Source organism: Homalodisca vitripennis, chromosome 1 (genome assembly GCF_021130785.1).
Source record: "Homalodisca vitripennis isolate AUS2020 chromosome 1, UT_GWSS_2.1, whole genome shotgun sequence".
Taxonomy (NCBI): Eukaryota; Metazoa; Arthropoda; class Insecta; order Hemiptera; family Cicadellidae; genus Homalodisca; species Homalodisca vitripennis.
The window spans coordinates 70251509-70269912 of NC_060207.1; the positions used below are offsets into that span (position 1 = coordinate 70251509).

Sequence of the window (18404 nt, forward strand, 5' to 3'; positions counted from 1 at the left end):
CGAAATGATCTCATTGCAGTCAATGTGACTTATTGCCAACTTAAGTCAAATTCTTGTCTGTAGATGAGTAAACAATGATGCAATAGTGAAAAAATATGTTTAAATGCTTTATTAAGTTTCCAATAAACTGTATCAAAAGGAGTTCTACAACCTTACGAGGAGTTCTAAACTTGGATGGTCATTGTCATGTCTTCGCTGTGTTCATAAGTTGCTAAAATCTTGTCTTCAGTAACAAAGTTTACCCTTTAGCTGTTCAATCGGTACCAAGACACATCTTTGAACCTCCATGTTGTTCAGATAAGTATTTCGAAGGTCAAGTTACACAAGAAGGTCCATTGTAATACACTCTTTCTCATAAACTAATCACGGAAAGTAAGGGTTACATACCTACAACACTTCTCTATATCATTATTAATCAACAATCTTTGAGCTTTTGAACCTACCAAAGCATAATGTTAATATGTATCGGGTTTTGTACTAATTCAAATTTGTTGTGTATTTAAATGGTTTTACTACACTGCTTTATTTATTATACCTGCCAAGATTTTAGGATATACATATGGTTAGGCTTCTTCATTATAAAAACCACTGTGTTTTATTATTCTTTAGAACTGTGAGATTTTTTTTATTTTCTTATATAAACACGGTTTCAAGTACGGTAGTAAAATTTTCTATTGTGACACAAATTTATAACATAATTAAAAATTATTGCGTATAAAAACAAAAACAAAATTATAATGAAACATTGATAGGCATATGATATTTATTTTTAATATAATTATAATACGTACATATCATCATAAACTAGATAAATTATTTACACCATGTACAACATTATTGGAAGGTTCTGTTTGGGAAAGTACCTGCGCTCTGAGAATTTGCCAAAATCACCTTCTGGAAAATCACAAGTTCTGCACATTACCATACAATGTTTTGAAACTTTGATAATATATATATCAAAAGTGCTTTAAATAGTGATTCCCACTATCCCTTGCTACTAAACGACCAATATACCGATTATTACATTTTAACTTAACAGTAGCCAGTAAATGACTGTTTAAATAGGCGTCTGATATATCTTGGGGCGGTGAATTTCACAGAACAATCAACCGGGGGCGATGACAGATAGACCGGTGAATTGCACGGAAAACCACAATCACAAATAATTATTGAATAACTTGATTATACTGAGGACGCCAATCATCGTGAACAGGTACAGCTTTGACCTCAACGACGGCTTTTATTGTAATAACGATGATTATCGTCCAGTACGGCACATTCTTCAGGCCCCTGCTCGTGGAACAACGTGACCCACATGGGTTGCGGCCTTCCATCTTAAGGTCATTCTTACCCGCTGATCGATTTCTCGGCTCGGAGTGGCCAGTAGTAAGGGGCCAGGAGTGGAAGGGAGTTTTAAGGGAAATAAAAAGAGGTGGGATAATTTCCAGTAATTTGCCGCATAACCGTCAGAACATGCACTTAGGTCATATTAGTAATTGCTCAACGAATTTATTTGGCCTGGTTTACAAATGTTGAACTATTTATATTTTACTCGTGTTTGCAAAAATTTCATACAATAGAAAACAAAATTAGTGGAAAGTTGAAGGTAGTGTATACGCACAGTAGTGACCCCATTGGTAACCTAAACAGACGTAGAAAGTTCCAATGCACCATTACATAGTTCCAGCCTTTTGTTATCGAAAGACTGGTAATATCATTCTGACTGTGAACTGAAACTTACTTTAGCTCGAAATGTAGAAGACCGCAGTCTCGTCACTTTTTGCATCCTTTGATGGTTTATTTACGAGTCGTCGTCTTGTCTTGAAACTCAATAACTAGACATTGTGGCAGTTAAATGTTGCCGTCCCTTCCAGATATGACAGTATCATTACTTCATCGATTCTATTATGTTTAAAACCAGTTCCTTAAAGTTGTTCCAGTTGTCACACATCCAGATCGTCAACGTGCATTGTCTAGGGTTTACCTATGGGTATGATTCATCAATTATATATACCACAGAGAATATTCTTTATGCTTTATCAATTCATGCAAAATTGGAATACAATGTTATGAAAAATATATTTTCAATTTCAATTTGATTAAATCTGCAGATTACTAAATTTGTTACAAATATAATGCAACGAGTTTGGATTTGATAGTGGAAAACTAACAGGGTTTTGGCTAATCTTGATGAGATTTTGATTGAATGAATTCCTTGAGACTGACTGTCGTCAGCCTGTGATGAAAGCTGGACACCAAGAGCTCCAGTGTTGGCAAAGGACCAGCGACTCCAGCAGCCGTAGTGTTGCAAGGTCTGCGGCTCCACAAGTTCAAGGGACTTCCGGCTGGTATTGGAGCTGAGATTACAGAACAGCCCTTGCCTTGGCTCCACCAGCTACTATTGTTGTGTTACCACCAATTAGAGTATGTCATTTGTATCCCTAAACAAATAAACATTTGAGATCACTTCAGGAAATATTAAAAGGATCAGAGATATCATCCCTGTTAAAACCTTTACCTGAGACATTTATCCTCGTAGTCTTTCAATTTACTCAAAAATTTTCCTGGAATTGACAAAACTTGCATCAGTCTCATATATATATATATATATATATATATATATATATATTCTGACTCGAGTTAAAAGTTCTCTTATTTTACGATAGAGGCCAAACTTGGTGTTATTACATCGACTTGTTATGTTCTATCGAGGAGCATGTCTAGGAATGTAATTTAATCACTTTCCTCTATAACAGAATCTCTATAACAGAATCGCTCAATACGACCACTAGTAAATTTTTATTTTCTTGCTATCGCAAGGTGAAATAAATGAAATTTGTTTTATGATTGTTGATTGTAACGTTTTTTGGGACGAAGAATTAAATGCATGAAGTAACTTCCTTGAAGGTACCAATTTCCAAGTATTTTGTTTACTTACATCTGAGATAGAATCGTGTCATCTGCATATTGAACAAGATCTCGGCTTTGAATAATATTTTTCATATTGTCGACGTAAATCAAAAAGCAAATGGAGTCAAAACCGGGTCCCTGAGGGAGACTAAAGTTAATTCTTACTTTATGTGAGATTATAGTTTTCAATTTTTACACATTGATTCATGTCTTATAGAAAATACTTAATCCACATATGTGGTAGTCCCTTGACACCGTAATATGCAAGCTCACGCAGGAGTGTAGCAAAGACACCAACAGCAGTCGAAGGCCTTCGACAGATCCAAGAAGACACTGAGTGATTACTGTCGTCTATCAAACCCCTCGACCCTTATGAACTCCCTGAACTACTACTACATTAACAAAACGTGGAAGTCTCGTTGGTTTACAGCATATACATTTGTGTTTACCGTTCACTCAATCTATGTATGATGCATTTAAAAATTTACATAAACAAAATAAAACATTCTTAAATAATAGTAATATAAAACAACAAAATGTAATAAAACTAGCTTAGTTTTACTTGCTAGCATATCCAAACTTGCGTGAAACGTATTAAGAAACACATGAAGTGATAATTCAGTAATTAATATCAAAGAATTTCAAATGATTTCATACATTGTCATTATTATAACGTCTATTACACTTACTTGCTTACATCTATGTTAAGCATGAGTCATTGAAAAAATATTAATATCTCAAATGGTATTCTTTGACAGAATGCATTTTTGCCGCATCAACTGTAATATGAACTAATCAAAAACCAGAAAAAGTCAAAACCAGTAATTTGTTCAAATCTATCGCCCCCTCCCCCCACCTCGCCACTTCCTCTCTCCCCATTGCCCCGCGTGTCAAGCCGCGTGTTAAAGTTTTAATTTAACTTTGTTTGAATTTTTCTACATATTAAGCTGATAAATTTTATTTTTAATTATTAAATAGTATGTATATATTTTGGTTAATTTTTAAGCATTTATTTTAATTTAAAATTTGTTATTAGTTAAGATCATTCACTGTACATATATCTGTATATTATGTGAGGTTGAGTGGTAGAGAGGGCTAAATAGCCCTAACTCCGCCTCTTAAATAAAGGCATATTTCATTTCATTTCATATTTCATTTCAAGCCCAAGGCTCAGATCTCAGGGTTGAGTTTGTCAATATGTACTCGGGCAAAAGCCAAACTATGAGTTTTGCATATTCTTAAGAGAACATTACACGTCCTGAATTTTCAATAGAACTGCATAATATTTGTAGACCTTGGCAAAGAAGTGCGCGAAAGCTGCACAATAGGTTCGTTGTGTCAAAGATGCATGAGGATGTTACGCAATGGGCTTGTGGGGATTACCTCAGTTGATGTAACGATCGATAAAAGCCCTCTTCCTCCAAGACCTGCAATTTTCTTGGTGGCATACCGTAATTACAAGCCCAAGTAAATTCATAGAAGTGGGTTGATTAATTTAGCTCGTTCTTAGGACGTATAGTTGTTAAGGTTAACATTGAAGGTTACGAAAGTGCCACTTACATTGTGTGACGAAGCAGGTTTCCTTCTTTTAGTGAGTAAAAATCCTCACTTCATAAATGTTTTGTAGAAGTTGCTTTCACAATCATAATTAAATCATAAAATGTTCCATACGTTTACTTCAAATAGACATAAAATAGAGTGATTAATCAGTCTTTTATTTGTTCACCTGGATTTAAAATCATAGGAAATCTCTCTCAGCCCTTAATCTTTTAAGAGCTTCTTCGTGATTTCCAGAGTAATGGTACACTAAAAATGGATTGGAATGGCATGGAGGTCGAGCCCGCCACCTGCCCATGTTACAGCACTATTCGATGAGTATGCTATCCGAAAGGAGAGGATTTTGATGATTTAGCCTCTACCAGTCAACACAACCTTGAAACATTTGTAAGCTTACTAAAAGCTTTAATATAGCGCTGTCGGTTTTTAGTTGTAATAATTTTTGTAAGTTATAGCCCTTTAAGATAACTTCCTCGAAGCCATCAAAAATAAAAACAACTTTTGTTAACCACTCCACTAGCAATCATGGGTATCTCATTTTTGAAATTTAGAGAGTTTGGTAACCATGCCTAAACAAAAAGGTAGAAGATAAATGTATATTTTGTACAGCATGTCCATGAGTTTCAGGAAATGACTAATTTTTTATTAAATAAAAATTTCACTAAGGAAATCAATTATTTGTAAATAAAACATGTTCATTCCTCCAGCCATATATAATTTATATACCGGTTCTGATAATATTCAATTCATAAATTCTGTTTGAAATAAACCCCTTAGTGGAATCATCAAAAAGAAAATAATTTTCTTTCTACCTACCGAAACGGTATCTTGAAGTACTATGACGAAAAATATAATTCTAATGAAAATCCCCAGTCTCCACTCCTCACAATAAACTAAACCTATCGATCAAGTTATCCCTTTACTTCATTATATCGACATGTACGGTTAATGAGTGCCACTGGACTGCCTAAATGTAGAAGTCGTCGGTTCTTGCTCTATCCAGTCTGATGTATATTGGCATGTTTAGACAGAGTTGAGCTCACACTAGATAAAATTGTTACGATGAAAATGTTTTGGTCTCTTTGACAATCAAAGTCAAACTAGAATTGTTTGATGCTTGAGGAGTGGATGCATTATCCAAAGCCTGCCGAATACGAACATATACAGTAATCTTCGAGTATCTCCAGTCTTTTTTCCGAATCCATACTACATTTTACTTTATCAATCCATAAAAACCCCAGAGTTAATATTCTTTTTGTTATATTCGTAACTGCGTCATTATCCCAGAGAAAGTTCAAAACCTTATTACCGTCCTCTGATTCCGTCCTTCACGGTGTTCACCTGCCCGCCCCCTCGTGTCCGGTAACCTCTACATCCTCGTCAATCACTCCTGATGTGTTTACGATGTGCCTCGTCCTCCTGACTCCCGGTCACCTGACATTCCTTTGTGAACACAAGGTCGCTGCAGGAATGCTATTATGATAAGTGCAGCAGTGATTCACTTCTAATTACCCTTTATGCGCCTTTCATGAGCGCCTTGCTGACGTGGAAGCGTACGGAAGTTCTTGACCTAATACACGGTTAGAAGTACTTGCGCTATAGATAACATGCAGTTAATGCTATATTTATTAAAAATGGTTTGTGTTGCTAAGAACTTCATTAGCTAATTCATTAACAACTGACATCATCAACTTAGTAAAGGTTTGTAACATTATATACCGTGTGTGTTAAAATTGTTTTGCAATCGATTTGGATTGTTTAAATATTTATTAAAATCACCATTATGATAACCTTTGAATGAATGAAAAGGAGAAAAATTCTTTGCTCCGCGTGAAATTACGGGTATTTAAAATGGGATTGAACATGTAATCAAATCCAAATAAAACATATATAAACATGTTAAGTTTTACAATACTGTATGTACATGAGTTATAGCTTCAAGAAGTGGCGTGTTCTCTTATTCATTTTGGCTTTAAAAAAGTTGTATTTTTTTATCAAACATTATCTATGAAAATGTCTTGTTTTTAAAATGTTTTCTTAATTACATTGATTGTTTTAAATAACACACACACACACACACACACACACACACACACACCACACACACACACACACACACACACACACACACACACACACACACATATATATATATATATATATATATATATCACTTCTTGTAGCTTTCTGTAGCTTATAACTTTTCATACTGTGAAATTTCACATTTTTTCAGCCGGTAACATCACTATGAGTTTCAGAACATTGATGTACGTATCAATCCGATCATATATGTAGCTATCCAGTCATTGGTACTTACAGAAACGTTCTGCAAGTCATTGATGTGTAGAGAAAACACACCCATTCCCGACTGTGACGCTGGACCCCTGAGGACACGTTGTTCACGACGCTGGACCCTCGACCTCGTCGCCTGCACCTAGGGTCTCTGATGTATATCCAATGACGTTGGTCCCGCCTCTCACACCATGCCACTGCACGTCACCTTGCATTGTTCCCAAGGTCATCCGAGGAGCGATTCTCGTTAACTCGGTTACGTCTGCCTTAATTGCCAGTTTTATGAATAGAGTACCGCCCCGAATGAGCCATTAGGGTTTTACGGTGGTACTAAACTACTTTCAACCGCGGTCTTCTTCATAGATTCCAACAGAAAGTCTATTATATTCTTTATCGTTGAATATACAAGATTGTCAAGAAACGATCTCGCCAAACGTTGCACTTTATTAGTTGATTTCCCTTTTATGTCCAAGTAGATAACACTTTAAAACTGCTCCAGTAATTCCCAACAGTCATAGCCTATGTTAATATTAAGCAATTTACACACGCACGCACACACACACACACACACCATTAGTTTAGAAAAGGTGAAGAAATGTGTAATCCATCATTCCACAAAACTCACTTACAAGTGATCACTCAAATCAAGCAAAGAGACCAGATGGCTGATAAACCGCTTGTAGAAAAAATGATTCGAGTATATTTAAGAAAGGCCGATCCCTGTTTTAGCCTTATTCTGCCCTTCCTCATGGGTCACTGGCCTGTGCAAGGATACTATCAAACAGAATAAGGTGCAACGGCTACGAACACTTATCCCTAACGTAGACCCAAAGACCGTTTGGCCAATGGCTATTCCAAGCGGATAGTTTGTTTATAAAAACTTATAACACAACCGTTGTTCTCCATGTTGAATAGTAACACAGAAACTGTGAAAGATTCTTCACTTCCATCTGTAAAAATATATCTTATTTTCCCACCAGCAGGACCTGACCTAGTCATCGACACAGCAAAGCTACGGTGGTAGCCACTCGGACCGTGGGTCGCGCCGACGGAAGTGTGTGGACAAAGGTTACGGCTGGACGCCCAAATTCAATCGGTTCGTCACCGACCAATGCCATTATTGGGTCCCACTTTAATACTCGCTTGTTTTCGCTAGTCGAATTCATAATTGTTGAATGAACTATTAAGACTGATTCTGGATTATAGAAATATTCGTATTTATACTTATATCAGAAACAGTTCCTTATTAAGTCATTAAACCTAATAAACAATGGCAGTCTAAAGTATTGTGTAGTGGTCGAACTATAGAGATTTACCCTTGGGGATGGGGACCTATATTGGTAAGACGATGAAACTGTTTCCAGAGTTCCATCAACCTCTTCTGTGCCCAAAATTGTGATCAGAAGAACAAGGCACCAATCATCGAAGACGTCAAATGACTCGGAAATTATATTCCACACATTCTGTAATCTCAAAATTATTGATGTTGCCACTCCTGGACATCCATATGATTACCCAGATTTAAGTAACACATCGATTTTGCTGTACTCAGTGTAGCTTCAAGTGGAAGGTGTTCACCAGCCAGAAGTGAACCCTCCTGAGAGAAACAGATTGTTATAGGAAGATTTATTGAAATTACCTATATAAAAAGAAATATTTTGCCTTAACTCTATTCACTCTTACTGGCATATGTGCTATTGTGGAAGTAAATGTAGAAATAACATGTACAGACTGAGAGTTATGATGAAAAAGAAGAAATGTTCTTTGCTAGTTCTGGCTATGAGTATGTTGTTGTATACTTTCCTTGCACACTTTTAAGTTTGTTTTTGGACTAAAAACCATGTCCTGACGGAAGTTATACAGGAACGAGCAGCTAAGGCTGAAAGATGAAAACAAACCAGTCCAGCGATCCAGCCCGGAAAAGGTAATCGGCCAAGCATCAGCGAGAGTAAACTAAATGTAACTATAAGACCTTTTATTAAAACATTCAAAATCCATAGGTGTAACATCTTATTATTCTTATTGTTCTTATAAGGCTCCTTTTCACGTATGGTAGTCCATTTTAGTTTACCAAATCGGCGTTACCTTTTTGTGGCAACTTTCTAAATTCACCAGACTAGCCAAATCGAAGACTATTAAGTTTATCTCGAACTACAAGATCATTGACGTCAATGGAATTGTTTTTGTCACAAACTTGGTCATTTCCCTCGTGGATAATAACAAGTTGTTTGTTCTTCTTAAACAAAGATTATGTGTTCTAATGTATTACTAAATATAGGTGATATTATATATTTATTTACACATATGACCTAAGAATAACAACTTTGAGTTTATTTAATAGCTGTTACATTTTGCTTCGCTCGAGTACCCAAACTATCATAAATAGATCATAGATTACTGAATTTTCTCGTTACTAAGTTTATCAAAATATATTTGATCTCATCTTAATGGTCCGTAAATTCGTGATTTTCAACCAACAATGATTTAGATATCAAATCCTGCTTTTTATGCTGAAAAGTCTCAAAAATTTCTAAATCCAGTGACGGTTGTTATGAACATATAAAACTCTAGACCTTTTTTGTCACGAGAAATAAATAATCAATTTGAGACGGGAAACCATATGAGAAAAAGGAGGTAAACTAGAATGACGTAATATTTATTTTTCCGGTCCCACCGCGTTGAAACATTACTTCCATAACTCAAAACTTGCTATATTTTTCTACTCGCCGTGGAGAGTTACCTTTAGTCAACAGATAAGACCGAAACCGCCGTCTGTAAAAGTGAGTTGTTGTTTCTTATCACTCCAGTCTTTAACGTTTTGTCATAACTTCCCTACAAATGGCATCAAGCGTTGACATTGAGTCAACTCATGTACAGTCCTCAAGCCTCGGTTACTTCAAACTGAACCTCTGAGCTTAGCTTCTTCTAAAGGTCGTAGAATCTTCAATATCTGTTACGTTTCTTCTTTCAGCATAATTCGCCACTTCCTGTAATGGGTATCGACAGAGTTTCAAGACGCGAGAGTTGTTACTCGACCCGATGACTTTGGTAGATAAAAAGCATTTGTCTTCGTCGCTTCTTTATCTCAGGCTCATTGATTTGTTAAGCATCAGTCAATTACTATAGAGCTGCGAAATTCCAACCCTTTCAACTCAACTTTACTACGGATGCGTACTTTTGGCAGTTACGGTTTAACTTAAACCGGAAAACTTATAAGTTAGTTAGTTTTGATAGTTATGATACCACCAGCACAAACGTTTTCATTAACAAGAGTCTTAAGTATTCGACCACAATTCTGAAAATTGTTTGGGCTATTTTTAAATTTCACAGAAGCGATATGATTATAAATTTGGTGGAAACATCAGTTGAAGTTTTCCCAGAATTCAAAATCTTAGTCCTCTCTGTATATATGTATCTGCATGTGAGTTCGGTTCAATGTATTTTCTATTAATGCACTTTACTTTCTGGCAAACTTAAGCGAATCAATAAATCGGAACACTAGTAACTTTTATTTTCAGCAATACGATTAAGAGTCGACTCACGCTCGGTAGAGGGAACCCACTATCGATGCCCATCATGAATGAAAGTATTGGCCTGCGGTAAGACAGGTGAGGTGACCACGTGGTCTGTCGGTGGCAGGCTGATAGGTGACAACCGACATTCCTACTGTCGGAGCTGGGAAGTGGCCAAGAACCACGGAAAGTGACAGTATACTGTCGTCCATTCATAAGGGCCGTACATACACTTGTTCTTGCGGCAGTCGATTTTAAGAGAGACAAAGTTTTTTAATGGAATATTGATAATGACAAATTGTTTGTTAATTTTTATGGTAGCAAATATAATAGGTGGTAAACAAATATTTGTACAGGAAATAATGTTTAATTCACACTTGATGTTTGAAACTAGATGACGTTTTCGAGTTGTCTTTCCTAAACATTAGGTCATGAAAAAGTACCATGGACTTAAAATACTTACATGTTACAGACATACAGACAATTTCACAGATTAGCTTTAGGTTCTGTATTGTAAACACTCAGCGTTCTTGCATTTTTAATAATAAATTATTAGTTATATACCGTTTCATTTCATTCCTTACCTCGAAAACCCCTTGTGAAAATTGTATTTATTGCAATAATACCGAAGATTATGCGATACAAGAACACTTGTTATGAGAATAGACCATCATCCTCCAACAAATCCGTACTTTGATATCATGTGACGCTATGTGCATGGCGTTGTGGTCAATTTAATGGGCTTCTCCGATCTCAAAACCTCTCGGCCAAACTATAATATACATATTAATAACACCCACGACAGTTCACTAATAAATAAATTGAGTAAAATGTATCGATAAAGATTATGGAAAACCAACAATCATACGCAGTAATTAATATAGTATACAATAACGAATAATACAACAGTTCAACAATATAACGGTAACGTTACAAGCAGTGAAATAACGAATCATTCTTTTAACATCAACACACACTAGGGAAATCCATTTTAGGGCAGATTGGCTGTCATAGGGAAGTTAAACTTATGACTTAGTTCGTTACTAAGACGATGCAGTCTTATAGAAGAAAATAATGCATATGATAGCTGGTAGAGTGATAATGGCATAAGGATAAGGAGGGAGACTTAAAACGTGAATATTAATTTAGCTGAGAGGTTCTAAACAGTTGGAAGTCTTCTGCCTTCTAGTAGACAACGGAATAAGATGAAGTGAAGGACAGGGCCATCAATGTGGTTGGATACTAACGGGTAATGTAAATGTCATATTAACTATTTATCTGTTAACTGTTTATCCAGCAAGAAGATAAATAAAATTTGAAAGATGCAGAAGAGGCATGGCATTACCGTTAGTACCAATCAGAGCGTTTGCACGGATCTATCTGTTAGAGTTTCTTCGCAGTGCGATGGGAGGAAGCTGTAGGTCCAGAACCAGTTCTCTATGTTCTATTGACAACATCAAGATGTTCGTCTCCTCCTCGCATATCCGCCTCATAAAATGGATGATCACTCATGTAGACTACCCACAAGGATGTTACAAAGCGTCTAGACTGCTTTTGTTCACTAATGGTCACACCTTGTCTTGCATTGTTTTGTTCCTTACATTGTCTCAGCATTCACCTTCATTATACTCTGATCGAAACAATGACTGTGCAACGAGATAAAAATAAGTGTTTGTGGCCATAAATATATTATGCGCTTATAAGTTTCATAATGTCATGGCTCAATTATATATTGTGTGAATTTTGGTTCAAGTTGAGTTGAGTTGAAATGGTTCAAAAACGGCAGTAGAATTTCGAAATATGCGAGAAACACTCGTCTTTGTTCTTCTGTACATTTGTAATAAAAATATTATTAATTTAATTTTAAATTCATTAATAAGAATGAGCGGTCTTTTTAAATAGTTTTTTACGATTTCAATAAATCGTTCAAATACAAAATAAAATGTTTTTAAATTATTAATAAATATTTAATTTTGAAAAAAGTAATATTATTAAAACTTTTTGAATTTAAATAATTTACAACAAAGAGATTCCCTCCAAAATAGTTTAATTATATAATTTTTCTCTCAATTTCCTTTAAGATAAATATAGCAATTTGCACTATCAGAGAAGAAACATGTGCCTTTATTGGTATACATATAAATAAATATACATATAAATATACATATATACATTCATTTTGCAAATACGTTGTAGAAATTGTGCCTCTTCCGTAAGTATTGATGTCATTCTTTGTTAACGTGGGTCAACATAAAAGAATCATTTTATTATTTGATCATTGTTCTTCCACTGTGTATGTATGTTTTGGGTCCAGGGATAAAACAAGATGTTAAATTACCCAATATTTCAGCTGTAGATACTTTTTTAGTAAGCATAAATAAATTGGTAATATTGGTGTCATCTTGAAAATCATAAATTCAACACAGATGATCAGACCAAATGAGATTTCTCCGTTGAACATTTTTTATTTCGGTGACTCCATCAAAGCACAATGCTGCCCAAGCTTCGGATGTCGGCAAAGCCGGCCTTCTTGTGCCAAGTGCCACCACGCTTCCTTTCCCTCGATCACAGCTGATAGAACCAAGGTGAACGGCACGAGACCACGTGACTAGACAGCTGATCGTATTGAGACACATTCCGATCCGAGCCGAGTCGTTCCTTCAGTCTGGTCGCTTTTACTGCCGTCACCATTGCGTCGGCATTGTAGCCCGTGCTGCAGATTTTGGTGTTCTTCCGTCTACAGTTGGATTGTGCTTAAAGAAAAACAATAACAACTGTTGCAGATGTTACAAAGATAGGGATACCTCAGATATTGAGTTACCACCATCAGTGTTGTAGTTGGACTTACTAATAGTCCAACAGGTGAGAGTCAATCCATACTGTATAAGTACTTAACCTAGTCTCTCATTACATCGATAGTAGAATTTCCTGCAGAAAGAAATCGATCGTCAGCCCCGCTAGATTAGATGGGAGTAAGAATGGAAGGTTATAAAAAAGACCAAATAACGGATTTTTTCATATTTATAAAATTATAAACTCACATAAGCAACCATAACACATTTTAATGATATACATCAGCGTCGGCCTAAAAGATGAAAAGACTGAAAGAAGCCAGTTTTATCCAAATGATCGATCTTTATCTCGTTGCCTGACGATAATTTAACTTTTCTGTACGTGTCTAATAGTTCGTTTTAAGTTTGTCAAGGAGAAAATATACAACCTGTAGATACTTTTTGATATTTCTCACCCTTTTGATAACCCTTCCATTTTTTTCTCCCTCCCGGCTAATGACCAATTACTTCCGTAGATGAATATTCACTATTAATTTCACGAAAAACTGGGTTTTGTGTTATGCAATGCACATTGGTTTTTGGCTCACGAATTATAAATAAAAGAAGGAACAAAATGCGTACACATCCTTCAGCATCACTGATCAGCAATTAAAGGTATTATTAACTTAAAATCCAAAATATTTTATATGTCTGTAGTAGTTTAAGTAGATGTTCTCTTTACTAGGCTTGTGCTCTGGAATTTAAGATGGTAAAATCGGTGTGCAGTCGGTTGTAATTTTTGGTCACGTACTTTTTAAATATCTTTTCTGATAGTTAGACAATGGGAGATGTGCATTCAATAAGGAATTGTATGTATTTCAAGTAATATTTGAGGTACCTTGTAATCAAACCCTCACAAACTGCTAAGGTAAGAATGTGAAATTTATTATATACATGAAGGATGTTTTAAAGGAGAGATGCTTTTTATTCATAAAGATATGGAATAGCCTTAAGTAATATTATGTTTTAAAACGTATTAATTTCCTTTTAAATAATGTATTTTTCTTAAGTTGTAAATCCTTAAGTAATATGACAATATGTATAAGTCAGAACACACAAAAAATACACACACACACACACACACAAAAATACACACACACACACACACACGCACACGCACACGCACACGCACACGCACACACACACACACACACACACACACACACACACACACACACACACACACACACACACACACACGTATTTTAATATATATTAATATAATATATTATATTATTCATATATAATATATATATATATATATATATATATATATATATATATTAAATATATATCACTGTGTTGAATAGAAGAAAAGAAAAGAACTATTTTTCACTTCTATATTATATGTTATATATTTAATAACATCTTATCTGCAGCTGCTTTTTCCTCGGGACTGGTTACAAAAAATTTCAGAAAGTCCATTTTGGGTACTTTTAATCCTTTTATAACGATAAAAAGTGTTAAAATATTATATACCTTCAGAGAAATTATCTTAAACGGAAATGAATATTACAGTTTAAAACATTAATCCAACCAGAACCGATTGCACAAAATTCTAGTATACATAAAAGATTGACACTCAGATTCAAAATATTGTAAGAATATTGGGGATGTCTCGGTAATGGTTTTGTGTAATCCTAGAATCATCGTATTCTAAGAAAAGGCTCGAGGAATCTTCACGATATCTTTGGCCGATGCTTGTGTATGTGTAACGTGGAACAAGTGTCAACATTGAATATGGCTGACTCATCCACTAGGTATTCTGAGCTGCCTGACATATCTTCACCAGCTGCCACTAGTAGTAGATGGCTTCCATCAATCATCTCTACACACCACACATTACCCTCTGAGTACTCAAACAAAAATTACCTTTTTACGGGATGTTTGAATGTAGACTTTAAAGGTTAATTTTTTGGAAGCTTATTTTTCTAACTAGAACGTAATTTTAATTAAATATCTATGAATTTATGTGTCAGAAAGTGTACTCTAGAAATGGAAAGTAAGTTGAAAGTTAATGATGGTCAGAACATTCAACTAAGTCGTACTGTACATAAAAAACATAATAACTTATAGTTATTCAGTTTTCAGACATGTTGAAGAGAATTGAAACCTTCATCTAATCCGTTTATATGGTCAACAATGATGGACATTTATGAAATAAATAGACGTCTTTTATAATCTGTAAAGGTGGCTTGATTTAAGAATGAACGGAAGTTGTTAACCAATTGACGGAAAGAACTCGGCACACCATCTCGTCATTTTCAAGATTTATGTATGTTAATAACCGATACTATCGCAACGTTGGTTTGTCCGCAAATGTTGTGCAATGAACTAACGCTGTGCTAAATAACAGTGATCTTAATTTGAAACGAGGTAACATTGCCTTCTGGGGAATTTCAAACTGGTTTTTAATTGCAGCCTTTGAGCAAACATGAACAACAAATAAAACCGTTTCGGAGAATACGTACCCCCATTGAAGCAATTAAATGCAAAACAAGGTTAATAATGTGTTTTTCACCTCCAATGAAGTTACTTACTAATTTAAATATTCGTATATGTCCATTGGTAGGTGCCTTAATGAAAATTTGCCCGTCCTTCAGGCTCTAAAATCATTCTGAGGAAAGTAGAAATAGTTTGATGAATTCGAAGGAAATATGATAAGTGATTGGAAAAGACAGTCGTAATCATTCAAATAAACAAATCTCGTGTGTAAACTGAGTTAAAAGGTGCACAATTAGTGAAAGTAAATTTGCTGTTTTCAACAGATCATATAATAAAAGATACCAGCCATTAACACTTTTTGAGGATTTTCTTTAACGTTAAGATCTGTACATATCTTAATTATTACATCTTATGTACATTAATTAATAAAACTTAAGTTTTAACTTTAAAATGGCACGTTACACGAAGTGAAAGAAGGCAATGGCTCATGCAATTTCTTTTTACACAAATACACCAATCCTTACTTGAGTTACTGGATTAATATCTAAATCTTCAATATTCAGATAGTCCTTCGAGATACCAGATGTTGTATGGTAGTCTCCTCAGAACAGCTCGTCGGAATTCTTCGACCGGAAAGAAACTTTGAGTAGACAAAGCAATGATTATTCATTAAGGTGCCCGAAGAGTTGGGGACCATACAAAGTGGGACGAGTGTGGACTGATAACCTACTGCAGTATCGAGCAAGGCAAGGTCGTGTCCTTAGTGAGGTAGTTACACTGACACACACACACACACACACACACACACACACACACACACACACACACACACACACAGTGCCAAGAAAAACCATGGGTGACCTCCCTGTTTGCCAAAGCACTGAACAGTATATTCTTCAACCTCTGCAGTAAAACCATTAGTCCCTCTGAAATCCTTTAAAGTCAAGGTTTCTTTATATTTCTTCTGGATTTTATAATTTCTTTCTTTATATTATATCCTACTGCCCTCAGTAGGAGATTTCATCGTCGTCACGACGCTGATGTTTTGCGCACAATATATTTTCTTTTAAAACTGCTAATAAATACTAGTTAGCGTAACGAATTTACAGTTGGTCGACTAAATTACCTGTAAGTTGCATTGCTACAAAATCAACGAGGCGTTCCATATTAATGCATGGAACTAATTTTAGTAACCTTTGAAGAGAAAGTTTATATAAGTATGAAAACGTTTACATTTGTAACCCTATTTCTGTTTACTCCATCACAAAAGTCAAAACCTTTAATAATTGTAATCGCTAATAAATTATTTAATCATAATTCCTCTAAATTTGTCAACCTATTTATAAACCTAATCTCAAATAATCTTTGACTAAAAATAACACGTCATTACATATGGGCATAGATAAAGCATTTGATTAAAAACAAACCCCTATTATAATTACATGTAATTTTTACAATTTTTATATAGAAGTTTACACAGGAGAAAATTAAAATGTATATATTTATTTTTTCTTAATCATAAAATAAAGTGTATTTGATATTTTGTACGTGCATTGATTCATATAATTTTTGCATTTCTAAACCAACACAGAAATGCCTGTTTCGTAAAAGAAAACCTGTGCACTGCTAACGGACCAAAAGATGAATTTAAATTGAGCTGTATCATAATTCCATGAATTAATTTAGTATTTTAAACCAAAATCAACATCAGTACAACTTAAAAACACGTGTTAAGATATAAATAAATACGTGTTTACAGACATATAAAAACTACTTATTCTAATTTAAATTAACCGCGGCAACAACATAAAACTAAGAATAAAGTTATAAATGTTCAGATGTTTGTCTTATATTGCTGACTGCACAAAACGTTAGAACATTATACATTTAGATTTGACCTTCCATAGATTGTTACACGCAAATTAACCCCGTCGTTTGAGTGCAATTCTCATCGTTAACTGGGCGTCTCGTTAATCCTTCTGTGATAATCGAGGAAGTCAGTCGAGAAAATTTTCCTCGTAGTGCGCATTATCATTAAAATACATCCTCGATCTTAAAATATTCATACTCTAATCAGCCAATTGTCCGATCACGAAGGGAAAACAACACATTTCGCACAAGCTTGGTCGTGTGTATCTGTATTACAAGGACTGATGTGTTTATCGTTGTATAAAGCCGTAGTAAATAAGGTGTTGTCACATTCTGTTGTCAAAGTTATGGACTGCCCATCCTTGACAAATTGCAACTGCATTTAGTGCCTTTGTCAGATCATTGTCTTGATGTACACAAATAACCTGTTTATTTCCTTCTTTAAACGTATACAAGGCTGTTTCCCTCATTTGTTCTTTCACAGAAAACCCTTTTGCAGTCACGATTGTCCTGTTTGTTAACATGTTTGTGCTCTTTGTAAGTCTTGTAAGTCACCCTTACAATTTTGTAACGTGCAGATTCAGAATTAAATTACTTTAGAATTGTGTCTTTCATTCAATTCAATTAAAACAAAAACATCTATAAACTTGGATGTTAAAATGGAACTGAGTTTGTATTAATAATATTATTATCCTTTTATATTTTACTTACTGGTTTATACTTTACTCATCACAACTTTCTTATAGTTCATTTGCTTATGAACAGTAAATACTGGCTCGATGTCAATTACAAAATACTTCTCATTTAGGTTATTCATTCCAACGCAAAAACATATGTTAATAATTAGTCATTCGAAATGTAATAGACAATCTTTATTCCCCCTTCACCAATCCAACATTATTTTATTTTGACATAATAAATTATGTGTTTAATAAAATTTGTTTAGTAAAATATAGCTAAAACTGAACTTTGCAATAAAGTAATTTTA

At 34.8% G+C, this 18404-nt stretch overlaps 1 protein-coding gene and 1 long non-coding RNA gene across 5 annotated transcripts in view; one reads left to right on the forward strand and one right to left on the reverse strand.

Moving 5' to 3' along the window:
- The window catches only part of LOC124364050 (bestrophin-2), a 147950-nt gene that overhangs the window by 43751 nt on the left and 85795 nt on the right, over positions 1-18404 (forward strand). The window lies entirely within an intron of this gene.
- LOC124364093 lies at positions 2024-6977 on the reverse strand. Its single transcript, XR_006922578.1, has 2 exons — positions 6785-6977; positions 2024-2441 (listed from the first exon to the last, which is right to left on the reverse strand). It is a non-coding gene; the product is annotated as an uncharacterized LOC124364093 (long non-coding RNA).